Consider the following 13925-nt stretch of genomic DNA (forward strand, 5'->3'; position numbering starts at 1 on the left):
ATATTAATATATATTTATTTATTTTTAAATTTAAAAAGGGTGTTCTTCGTCAGATGTAGAGATTGAGAAATTAACTGACAGATTAATGTATGTATGTGAGATTTTATTTTTATATATGTAATAGAGTGGTAATATATATATATAATATATATTTTATATATATATAAAATATCATTTTATAATGTGTTTTATATTATGCATTTTATATATAATATATTAATATATATATTTTAATTTTATGTATGTATGTATGTATTTAGTATGTATTAATATATATATATATAAAATATATTATATACTATTAAAATATATATACATAATTATATATAATATATTATATATATTTTAGTATAACATAATATATGATATGTGATGGGACAGAACGGCGCAATTCACACACGTACATGAATGTGAAAGTAGGCAGTGACCGTGACGTAATCATGCCCTTTGGACGAAACCCCCAAAACCCGGAAACCCAATGCCCCCACAACAACAACATAATCATACCCGGAAACATTAACCTATTTTCCCAATATGCATTTTTATTTTCGACATGTGCCTCATAAGAGAAAATGAAAAGATGATATATACAGATGAGTATCCCCCCCAAATGTAGGTGACAGGTGACTAGATCAATGATCACAGGTAACCAACAACCTTATCGAGAGGAAGCAGGATAATGTGGGGGGAAAAAAATCAAACACCCTCACAAAACACCATACATGAATGTGAAAGTAGGCCAGTGACCGTGACTTAATCAGTGACCTTTGACAAAAACCACAACAGACAGTATCCCTCCAATGTGGGACGGTGACATAGATCAATGATCCCCGCGTAACCACAAACCTTGTCGAGAGTGAAAGCAGGTTAATGATCATGAGTAACCACCAGACCGTAGCAACGAGACAACCGCAACCTTAAGCCCAAAAATAGTACATCATAACAGAAAGATGACCAATATCCGAAACCAAAAATTTTACCCGTAGGCAGAGTACAGAGACCACCGCGGCTCCTCCCATCCAACCGCAATTTTCCCCATTTTTAAAAACTTGTACCGAGATCGAAAATTTGATTCTGTTACAACAGGGAAACCGTCCCTAATGACTAAAAACTGTCAAAACAATAATAAATGGGTCCACAGTCTGCAAATGCCCGTAATTCGCTCCTCTCTCCGTACGAATAAGAATACAATTAAGGTAAAGGATTATAAAAACTCGTTATACAATATAGCTTTTTTTGTTTGATAAACACTATACAATGCGCTCGACACACACACACACACCAAACACCAACAACACAAAACAACCACACCCCCCAAACACATTTTTTCCCACCCCCATAGGGCAGATGACAAGGAAAAATTTAACCCGTGCCTGCTTTCTATCACTGCATGCTGTCAAATCCTCATCGTTTTGTTAAGGAAATGAGAGGAACAAGTCAGAAATTAACAGAGGCGGTGCGACGGGGGAAAACCTTCCATTTTTTATTACTACCGCATCCCAACAAATCCTCCACCGTGCGATGACCCTTTCCCAAGATCGAAAACCGTGAAAATGATGAGAATTATTGGATAATCACTTCACCGGTGGCAGCTTTTGGGTTTTGATAGGGCATGTATCAGGCCCATCTATGTAGCGATAATTTAGAGCTGTCTGGAAGATAATTCTTTTGTCTCGGTCGTACCTCCCTTAAAACAGTCTGTCACCAGTGGATTAGGGAACTTAACCTTTTCTTCATCCGGTGATTCCCCCAGGTGGCTGGGTTTCCCTTGAATATTTTTTTTTCCCTGGGTATTGCACCCAGGTTCACTCACCAAACGACAAACGGGGCTTTAAATCCATTAACGACAATATTCCCAGCTGGAACATTGATATTTTTGGGGCGGGGGAAACAAATAACGGGTTTAAAATTTTTTCTGGTAAATGTAAATGCGTTTACCACTTTTTCATATGTTTACATTTTTCATTTTAAAAAACTAAAAGTTAATTACCAAAGATTGAAAAGTCGTTGGTTTATTCTATTTAGAGAGCTTAAATAGGGTTTTCCCAAGGTATCTACACCGGGTCAAAGAGGGGGTTCACAAAAACACCACACACACACACAACACCCACCACAAAAAAAAACACACACACACACACACACACACACACACACACACCCCAACATCATAATAAAAATAAAATTCAGTGAAAAGGACATAAAACTTTTTTGCCCAAACATGCCTTAATATGACTTTCAAGAACACAAACACGCGTCCTCGGGTGAAAACACAATAAGATAAAAAAAACAGGCTTAATTTTTTGTGAAAGAAAATGCGATAACTACACTACGCCTTTTGAAAATTGCAGCTATCAACGGGTTTAATCAAAATATAAAGGTGCAACCCAAATAAGAATAAAAAACAGAAATTTTTTAACTTCGCGGGCATTGATAAGCTTCTTACATCCCAAAGGCATTTTCTAATAAAAATAAAATTTCCCTCAAAAGGATCATGAAACTTTTGTTGTATCAATTCTTTATTTGACTTTCACAAAAAAATCCAGGGTGATAATACAAATAAATGAAAATAACAAGTTAAATTTTCTGTGAAATGTAAATGCGAAACCACTTTTCTCATCCCTTTGAAATTTGGGCTTAAAACATTTTTAAATTACCTAACGGGTTAAAAAGTCCCCGGTTTTTATTCTATTTAAGAGCTTTAATGGGGTTTTAAACGCTCGCGCGAGACCAAAGATGGTTTCCCCCTCTTTTTCCGCCTGAAATTTAATTTATATCCCAAACTAGAACCCCACTTGCCCACTGCCGAACCTTTATGTTTTGCAAATTTAACCTTTAAGGAAAATGCGGTATATTTCCAAAAATGTTCCAGCCTCAGCTCTCAATTTTGTACAATCTAAATGCAAACTAGGAAAAAGTTCAGTTTTCCCATATGTATAACCTTGCACGCCAAACAGGCATCTTTTTCGATATAAAAAGACCGGGGGAAACCGATTGGGATCCTCTTTTTATGAGGTATAAGAAAAAAAAAATGGAAAGAAGGTGGATAGTTTTTCAGAAATTTTACCCCCCCTCCACAAAATTGTCTATAGTCCTCCCTAAAAGTATAACGAAAAAAAGGAAAAACTATGAAAGGGAACCCACTAATGTTGGTTACTTAGTTTCATTCATAGAAAATATGCTTTTTTGCCTCCTACAAGAACAGGAAAAATTTGTAAAAAGACAAAAAAAACCTTTGCCGACGGGAAAAAATCCAACTAAACTTTATTCTCGATTTCCTCCAGGTCTTTCTCACCAGCCCAAAAAAGCAAAAAAGGACGGGTAGATAAGTTGCTATTTTTAATCGGATACGGCGATTGTTGATTATTGTAGTTCATTTATCTAGAAAATATTTTTTTTTTTGTCTCCAAAAGAAGGGGAAAAATATTAAAAAAGGGGACTAAAAACCTTGCCAAGGGGGTATAATTCCCCTTATTCCGTTTTCCCCGTCTTGCCTTTCTAAAAATATGCAGAAAGAGATGAGCTAGATAAGTTTTTATCTTTAAGAGACGACACCTCCCCCCGGGACTATGGTGATTTCTTTAAGGGAAACGAATTCAGTCACCGTTTTTAAAAGAACACATGCATATATTTTCTCAAATCCCCCTATACAAAGAGAAAAATATTTTTTACTTTGGCACTGAATAAAATTTGGCACTAAAATCTCTTTAATATTTTTGATATTTTAAACAAAGTCATACCAAATAAAAAAATATACTTAAATCCTTTCCCTATGATTTTTCACATGTCCCATTGTTGTAGTAGCAAAAACATTTAAGGCCCCTAAAACTTTTTTTATCTCAAAAATCAAAACACCTGTATAAAAAAGAAGGCTTTATTGATTTTTTTTCCCTTTTAAAAAACTGTGTCTTTACCCCCCCCCCCAAAAATTTTTTATAAGATACAAAAAAAAGAGTAAAAAATAAAACCCCCCCAATTTTATAAAGCTTTTATAATTGACGTGTTTTGGGACAATGACAAAGTCAAATTCGCCTAAAGCGGGGTTTTTTTTGCCCAAAGGATATGTTTCCCCCGTGAGAAAAAAAAAAATATATTAGTGAACACCGATGCAAGGGATCTTGCAGACAACATGGATTTCCAACTGATGCGTTTTTTTTTCTTTTCTTAAACCGGTTTTTATAAAGGTGTTTTTTTTGTGTGTCTACATTAGATATTCTTGTTAACATGGCATTAAAAGTGTAAATGAAGAAACATACATCGAGGGGGTAATTTTATAGAGAAAGGGTTAAAAATCCCAGTCCTAAAGGAAAAACCCACACCGAGCAATATTTTCTAAATGACAAGAAAAAAAAAGCTCGTTTAGGAAAAAAAATATTGCTTACCTCTAAAAAGGGAGGAAAAGTTTCTTTTCATAACTTAGAAAAAGCAAAATGCCCTTTTTTAAATCCCCGGGTGATTTTGAAGTAAATGTATATGAACTGAGCTTTTTTTTTTCAATTTGGGGAAAAAATATGGAAGTGTTAAAATGTTATAGCTTTGCTATACTTTAAAAAAAATCTTATTTTCTAAAATCCCTTTTAAAAACTCGACAAGCCCCCGGGGAAAATACCCAGATAACGGACGACCACAAAAGGGACGGGGAAATACCTTGCTTGTCACGGAAATGATTTTCCCGCCATAGAAAAAACCTTTAATGGACGGGAAAGTGGGAAGAGGCAAAAATAGAGGGACACCATGGAAGTACTTTCTCCCCTCCTTTCGGGAAAAAACCGCTACTTAATGAATACTACCGGGAAAATCCACCCTTCAACATTTGAAAAAGGGTAAACCCCCATTTCTAGTAGCTAAAAATTTTTAGAAAGCTCGCCTCGGTTTTTTGATCTTGAGCATACGTTTTTCACCCCACTCTTTCCCGCAAGCTCACGCTCTGCCCCTATCAAACATGCCATATCTTGTTGGCGAGGCCTCACCCTTCCCTAAATCTGCCCCCCCTCCCCTCGACTAAGGGGTGCTGTATTTCCCGGAGGATGTAAAAAATGGTGATATAATCAAATTGGAGCTATAACATAATTTCACACAACACAAAAGGTTTTGAATTGAGTGACTTAGAATTGGTGATGCTTATAGCCTATCAAGTTTGGGGGTTCCTTTGCGAAGAAAACAAAAATTTTGATAAAAGAAAACAGTAATATGTTTTTCATTAGTAGATAAAAAGATAATTCTCTATGACTGCAATACAAAATATAATATACAAACATTTCCCACAATAATTGTCAGAATTTATAATCCATCATTCATTCAAGTTTGTTTCTTTCCCCCCCAATTATTTTTTTTTTTCCCATTCGCAACAAAAATACGAGGGTAACGGGACACGATTGTGTTTTTTCCGGGATGTCACTCGCGGAAGGAGCATTCAGATTTATAGAGGTTTTATAAATATTAAAACCGCACCCGAGCCATTACATGCAGATTTATCAAATTTCCCTTTAAAATGTATTTTTATTTTAAATGAAAAAATAATGTTTTCCCAATGGTATAAATTTTGTTTTTTTTTTGAAAAAAAAAAAAATCCATTAACCTTGTTATTAAAGAAAAATAAAAAAAATTCCCCAAACTATTAACAATTTTGTTTAGAAAAAAAAAAATTATGACTTTGTTGATTATTAAAATTTATCTGCCCCCCCTACGGAAAAAAAAACACCAAAAAATATTATATAAAAATAAATCATGGCTAATGTGTTATAAAAGTATAAGTTTGCAAAATATTAGCTTTCTTATATTTTATTTAAAATTTTAGATCCTTGGGAAACAAATAAGTCCAGTCACAATTCTCCGATACATTTTCCACGAGACAGTAAACACGTTGAGAATGCGCATTTTCCCACAAAATGTGCGCCCCGCCAAGGAAAACTCCTCTCAATTTTGGTCATTTTTAGCTGTCATAGTGCCCCTTTTCCCAGCCTTGTTAAAAAAATTCTACTGGGCGGTTACATTATAATCTTCAGCATGTAAACTGCCCGCGTTATCACCGTCTTCTTCTCGAAGAATTTTTCTCCCTTAATTTTGACCGCAGCTTAGACGAGGGGCTCATTTCCCGCACGCGCCCACTCAATGACGCGGATGCCGCGGGGGGGAAGTAAAACCGCCGCGGCGGCGGTTGAGGGCGGCGGCGGCGAGGGCGGTGAGGGCGGTGGGGGGGAAAGGGGGGGGGCTTATAAAAGTTTTTTTGATATCAAAAAAAAATATTTTTTCGCTAAATTTTTCAGTTTTATCTTCAGGCCCTCCCCGTCGCCCCCAAACCCCCCAGCCGCCCCGCCGCCCCCGCCCCACCGGCCGCCCCCGCCGCCCCCGCCCCCACCGCCCCGCGTGCGGTTTTACTTCCCCCCCGCGCATCCGCGTCAGTATGAGTGGGCGGGCGGGGGGAAATAGAGCCCTGTCTAGCTGGGTCAAAAATTAGAGGGGGGAAATATTCTCTGCGAGAGAAGACGGTGATAACGCAGGGAGTTTCATGCTGAAAGATTATAATGTAACCCCCGAGTAGGTTTTTGTTTAAAAGGCTGAGAATCGGTCACTGTTTACGCTAAAAATGCACCCCAGAGAGGAGTGCCTTGGCGGTGCACATTTAGTGGGAAAAAGTGCGCATTTAGATGTGTCTTGTCTCGCGGAAAATGTTCGGAGAATTGGCATGGCTTATTGTTTCCCAAGGGGTCTAAAATTTTAAAAAAATAAAGAAACATAATATTTATGCAAGCTTATACTTTTTTAAGCACATTAGCCATGATTTGATTTTTTTATAATATTTTTTTTGGTGTTTTTTTCCGTAGGCGGGGCAGATAATTTTAAATAATCAAACAAACGATCAAAGATTTTTTTTTTTTAAGACAAAATATGTAATATTTGGGGATATTTGTTTATTTTTTTTAATAACAAGGTTGATGGTATTTTAGCAAAAAAAAAACTAATTGATACCATGGTAAGCATATTTGTATTTAAAAAAAGAATTACCTTTTACAAAAGGAAATTTGATTAAAAAAGCTACATGTAATGGGTCGGGTGCGGTTTTTAAATTTATAAGCCTCTATCAGAATCTGAATGCTCCTTCCGACAGAGGTGACTGCCCCGGAAAACAGCAAATCGGTCGTTACCGTCGTATTTCTGTTGCAATGGGAAAAAAAAAATAATTTCAGGAAAGAAACAAAAAATTTAAGAATGATGGAATTTTAAATTCTGCAAATTATTGGGAAAAGTTTTTATTATGATGATTTGTATTGCGTATATGAGTAATTTTCTATTTTTTACTATAATGAAAGACATATTACTGTTTTTTTTTATAAAAATTTTTGTTTTTTCGCAAGGAACCCCCAAACTTGATATGGTATAAGCACACCAATCTAAATCACTCAATGTCAAACATATTTTGTGTGTGTGAAATTATGTTATAGTCCAATTATGATTTTAATCACCATTTTTTTAAACCTCGCGGTAAATACAGCATCGCGCTTAGCGAGGGAGGAGGAGCAGATTTAGGAGAAGGGGAGGCCTCGCAAAAGATATGGCATGTTTGATAGGGAGAACAGAGCGTGAGCTAGCGGAAGAGTGGGGGTGAAGAACGATATGCTACGAAAATCAAAAACCGGGCGAGCATTTCTAAAAATTTTAGCTATCTAAACATGGGGGGTTTTCCGATAAATGTGAGGGGTGCGATTTCCTGTTAGATTTCATTAAGATGCGGTTTTTTCCGAAAGGGGGCAGAAAATACTTCCATGGTGTCGCCATTGTTCGCCCTTCCTCACTTCGCACGTCCCTTAATGGTTTTACTATGGCGGTGAAGTATTATCCCGTGAAAGGCAGGGTATTCCCCGATACCGCTGTGGTCGTCCGTTTCTGGAATGCCTGGGCATTAGAGTTTAGGAAAGGGATCTTTAGATAAATAAACTTTTTGTTAAAAGATGATAGCAATGCTATAACTTTTAAAACTTACCATAAATTTTCCCCCGTTTAAAAAAAAAGCTCATCATATAATTTACTTCAATAATCACCCCTTTTATTTAAAAAGGGCATTTTTTTTCTTAATTTTGAAAGAAGCTTTTCCCTCCTTTTTTGAGGTAATGCGAATATTTTTTTTTCCTAAAGAATGCTTTTTTTTCTTGTCATTTGAAAAATTTCTTGGAGTGGGTTTTTTCCCTTTTGGCTGGATTTTCAACCCTTTCTCTAAACTTACCTCCTCGATGTATGTTGCTTAATTACACTTTTACGCCTGTTAAACAAGAATATCTAATGTAGACCACAACAAGAAAGCACCCTTTTTAATAACCGGTTTAAAAAAGAAAAAAAAAAAAGCAAGTTGGGGAAAAAATGTTGTCTGCTAAATCCCTTTCATCGGGGTACTAATATATATTTTTTTTACTCACAGGGTAAAACAAACCTTGGGCAAAAACCCTGCTTTTGGCGAATTTGACTTGTCATTGTCCAAAACACGTACAAAATTTTAAAAAACTTTAAACATTGGGGGGTTTTTATTTTTACCCCTTTTTTTGTATTTATAAAAGTTTTTGTTTTTGATAAAGACCGTTGTTAAAAGGGAAAAAAAAATCAAGTGAAAACCTTCTTGTTATAAGGGGTTTTGATTTTTTAAAATAAAAAAAGTTTAAGGGGCCTTAAATTTTCGCTACTACAATAGGGACTGTGAAAAATCAAGGGAAAGGGTGTTAAGATATATTTTTTTTTTGGTATGACTTTTATTAAGATATCAGAAAATATTAAAAGAGATGAGTGCCAAGTTTTATTAGTCCAACGTAAAAAATATTTTTCTCTTTGTATAGGGGATTTGGGGAAAAAATATGATTGTTTCTTAAAAACGGGGAGAATGTACGTTCCCCTTAAAGTAACACCAACCGGGTGAGGGATCGTCTTTAAAGATAAAAAACTTATTAGTCTATCTTTGTGCATATTTGTAGAAAGGGAAACGGGGGAAAAGAGAAGTTAAAATTTGGGTTTAATTAACCGTTGGCAAGGTTTTTTTATGTCCCTTTTTTAAAATTTTTCCCCCTTTTGTAGGAGAAAAAAAAAAATATTTGCTAGATAAAAAGAAAAAACAATAATCAAAAATCCCGGGAACCCCACTTAAGATACAAATTATCTAGCCCGTCTTATTGCATGTTTGTAATGGGGGGAAAACCATGGGGGGAAACGAGAAGTAAAGTTTTGTTTGGATTATTTCCCCTTGGGAAGGTTATTTTGGGGCTTTTTACAATTTTTTTTCCTGTTTTTGTAGAGGGAAAAAGCATATTTGCTAGATGAATGAAAATATAGTAACCAACTTAGTGGTTTTCCATTGCATGTTTCCTTTTTTTGTAATCTTGTAGGGGGGTACTATAGACAATTTTGTGGGGGGGGAGTAAATTTTCTAAAAAATGTCCACCTTTGTTCTCATTACTTTTTCTTATACCATCATAAAAAGGGATCCCTAATCGTTTTTCCCCCGGGTTTTTTTTATCAGAAGAGGGAAGCACTGTATTGGGAGCCAGAGTTAACATAGGAAAGTGAACATATTTCCTAGTTTTCATTGTAGTTGTAAAAATTTAGAGCTGAGGCTGAACATTTTTGGAAAAAAACCGCATTGTCCCTTAAGGGTTAAATTTGCAAAACTAACTGGTTCGGATGTGGGGGAAAGGGGGGTCCCAGTTTTGGGAAAATTAACTTTTTAGGGGAAATAGGAGGGGAAAAACCCCTCTTTGGGCTCGCGCAGATGCGTTAAACCCTATTAATGCTCTCTAAATAGAATAAAAACCGGGACTTTTTAACTGTTAGGTAATTAAAATGTTGTATAAAACCTGAAATTTTTTAAAGGGATGAGATAGTGGGTTTTCGCATTTAATTTTCACAGAAAAAATTTAAACTTGTTATTTCATTTTTTTTGATTATCACCTATAGGATGTGTGTTTGTGAAATCATAATAAAGACATTTAGTACAACAAGAGTTTCAGACCTTTTGATGAATTGTATTTTTATTAGAAAATGCCTTTTGGGGGGAAAATAGCTTATCAATGTCCCGCAAGTTTGAAATTTCTGTTGTTATTCTTTTTTAGGGGTTTCACCTGTTTATTTTTAATTTTAAATGTTTTATAAGCCTGCAATTTTCAACGTGCGTAGTGGTAGTTATCGCATTACTTTACCAAAAAAAATAAGCCTTTATTTTTTTTTTTTGGTTATCACCCGTTAGGACGCGTGTTTTTGTTTTTTGAAATCTATTAATGTGTTTGGGGACAACAAGAGTTCAGTCCTTTTTACTGAATTGTATTTTTTAATGATGTTGTGTGTGTGGTGTGTGTGTGTGTGTGGTGGGTGTTTTGGTGTTTTGTGTGTGTGGTGGTGTGTGTGTGTGTGGTGTGTGAAACCCCTCTTTGAAAGGGGAGATACCTTGAAACCCATTAATGCTCTCTAAAAAAATAAAAAAAAACGACTTTTAAATTTTTGGAATTAAACCCTTTTTGTTTTATAACAGAAAGTGTAAAATATGAAATATGGTAATCGTTTACATTTACACAGAAAATTTAAGCCCGTTATTTTTGTTTTCCCCCGCCCCAAAAATATCAATAGTTGCCAGCTTGGAAATATTGTCGTTAATGGTATTTAAAGCCCGTTTAGCGTTTGGGGAGTGAAGGGGGACAAACCCAGGAAGAAAAGAAATATTCAAAAGGAAAACCCCCCGCCCCTGGGATTCACGCGATGAAGAAACAGGTTTAAATTCCGTAATCCCCTGGGACAGACTGCTTTAAGAGGGGATACGACCCAGACAAAAAATTTTCTTCCAGACAGCTCAATTACGCTACATAGATGGTCCCGAACAGCCCCATCAAACACCAAGAGCTGCCACCGGTGAAGATTCTACCAAAATATTTTTCATCTTTTTACGGTTTCGATCTTGGCAAGGGTCATGCCGGTGAGAGGGGGTTTGTTGGGGAGCGGGATAAACAGACAATGAGAGTTTTTCCCCCCGTCTGCACCGCCTCGTATATGTGATGATTCCTTCATTTACTTAACAGAAAACTGAGGATTCGACAGCTGCAGTGAAGTAATGCAGGCACGGGGTTTAAAATTTTTTTTTTGTATCTGCATCAATGCAGGGTGGGAAAAAAAAAGTGTGTGTGTGTGTGTTTGGGGTTGTGGTTTTGGTGGGGGTTGGGGGGTGTGCGAGCGGATTGATAGTGTTTTATACAATCAAAAATAAAACTTATTTTATAAACGAGTTTTATAATCCTTTTTCACTTTAAATTTTATTTTATCTCTGGGACATGAGGAGGACAGAAATATCGGGGCATTTTCAGCCCGGTGTGACCATTTTTATTGATTTTTACAGTTTCCCGTCATTAGGAAGACGGTTTCCTGTCGACAGAATCAATTCCGATTCGGTAAAGTTTAAACTGGTGAATATTTTCGGGGTGGATGGGAGGAGCCGGGGGAGTCTCTTAGCATTGCCTCGGGTAATGATTTTTGGGTTTCGGTTTTTGGTCATCTTTCTGTTTTATGTACTTTTTGGACTGTAAGGTGTGCTGATCATCGTTTGCTCGGTTGGGGTTACCTCAGTCATTAACCTGCTTTCACTCTCGACAAGGTTGTGTGGTTACGCGGTGCTTTATCTATGTCACCGGGCGCCCAATTTGGAGGGGATATGTCTGTTGTGGTTTTGTCAAGGTCATGATTTCGTCACGGGCACTGGCCCCACTTTCACATTCAGTATGTGTGTTTTGAGGGGTTTCGATTTTGCCACCCCATTATCTTTCATCTCGATAAGGGGGTTTTTTGGTTCCTGTGATCATTGATCTAGCACCCGTCACCTACATTGGAGGGGATACTCTGAGTATACATCTATTCATTTTTTCTCTTTTAAAGGGATCAGTACGAAATAAAAAACATATGTGAAAGTAGGTTAAAAGATTTCCGGGATGATTAGTTGTTGTTTTGGCATGGTTGCGGTTTGCGGTTTCGTCAAGGTCAATGATTTCGTCACGGTTTATGATACTTTTTACATTCTGTAGTTGTGAATGTGCGCCGTTTGTCCCTATACACATACTTTATTAATATATATATTATATACTATATATATATATATTATATTGTATGTATGTTGTATATATATATTATTATATATATATATATATATTATATATATATATGTATTAATATAATATATATATTATATATTATATGTATATAAATTTTATAAAGATATATTATATAATTATAATATATATTATTTTATATATATATTATTGTGTGGTGTGTTTTTGTGGTGGTGAGTGGTGTGTGTGCGTGTTGTGTGTGTGTATGTTGTGTGTGTTTGGTATGTGGTTTGTTGAGTGTGTGTGTGTGTGTGTGTGTGTGTGTGTGTTGGGGGTTTGCGTGATGGTGGGGTTTGTGTGTGTGGTGGGTATGGTGTGTGTGGGGTTTTGTGTGTGTGTTGTGTGTGTGTGTGTGGGTGTGTGTGTGTGCGCGGTAAAAAATAGCTCGGGCAATTTTAAAGACAAAAGGACAAAGGATAGTGAAAAGATTAATTTTACAATTTTACCCTGCTGCCAAACGCTGCCATACATCACCCGTGGGATAATACAGAGTAGCAAAGGCCTTTTCTGCAGATCCCCGAAAACCCCTAAAACTTGATACATCCTCAAACATGCTAGCCCTTGGTGAAGCCTTTTGAAACATCTTTTCGTTTTGTGTCTCAAACCTTCAAACTTTGCAAGCATTTCGTCTCAGTTCAAAGGGTTTCTATTTTCATGGAAAGTACGTATGTCTCTTGATATGAATATCGTATATAAAAATGCATAAAATGTTTTCTGTACATCAAATACAACTGTGATCTATATGGGGAAAAAATCCTGTAAATAATTAACGTCTCTGAAACGACATGGCAAGAATTTCGAACGTGTACGAGTCAAATGATGTGGTTTTGCTTCGGTGGCTGAATATCTTTAAAATCATCTTGTACCGCTATGATGTAATCTTATAGACGGAATAATATCAAAGGAAAAGCTGTCTCTTGGTCTCTTGATACATTACAGGCATCAACAGAAGCACATACATGTGGCCATAAGAATTATCCAGTTGTGTGTGTGTGTGTGTGTGTGTGTGTGTGTGTGTGTGTGTATGTGTGTGTGTGTGTGTGTGTGTGTGTGACTATGTAACCCGTATCAACGGACTGACATTATCATCTCTTTTATCATTAACATAGCGTTTGCTGTCCTTCAAATATATGAAAGCTTTCCCTTTTGGGCATTTCATACAGCCTCACAAAAAAAAATTAAATCTGTTTCTGTAAAATCTGAGAGAAAAAGTAATACTTACAAAAGCGAGAGAGAGAAAGAGAGAGAGAGAAGAGAGAGGGGTAGAGAGAAGAGAGAGAGAGAGAGAGAGAGAAGAGAGAAGAAACTAGAGGGGGAAAAGAAAGAGAGAGAGAGGAGAGAGAGCTAGAGGGGAAGAGAAATAAAAAGGAGAGAGAGAGAGAGAGAGAGAGAAAGACAAAGAGAAAGAGACATAGAAAGAGAAAGAGAAAAAAGAGACAGAGAGAAATCGGGGAACGGTGGGAGGGGGGAATTAAAAAAAAAAAAAGAGAGAAAGAGATGGGGGGAGGGGAACTAAAGGAACAGAGGGAAAGAGAAAAAAGACAGACAGGCACAGGCATTTTAAAAACTATCTTCAAAGTTAAAATTCATTTTAAATCAAAAGGGGGGTCTTCGCCGAACGAAGGGATTCCAAAAGCCTGATTAAGTTAACCTTTGGCAAAAAGAGGAAAGTTTCCGACAAGCTATTTAGCCCCCATTGCGTGAAATATTGAGCTGGATCAAGGTCAATTTACCCATCCGGCAGATCAGGTCAAAAACAAGGGGTTTTTTTTTTTTTTTTTTTTTTTTTTTTTTTTGGGGTTTTTG

Source organism: Penaeus monodon, chromosome 11 (genome assembly GCF_015228065.2).
Source record: "Penaeus monodon isolate SGIC_2016 chromosome 11, NSTDA_Pmon_1, whole genome shotgun sequence".
In the NCBI taxonomy this organism is placed as follows: domain Eukaryota; kingdom Metazoa; phylum Arthropoda; class Malacostraca; order Decapoda; family Penaeidae; genus Penaeus; species Penaeus monodon.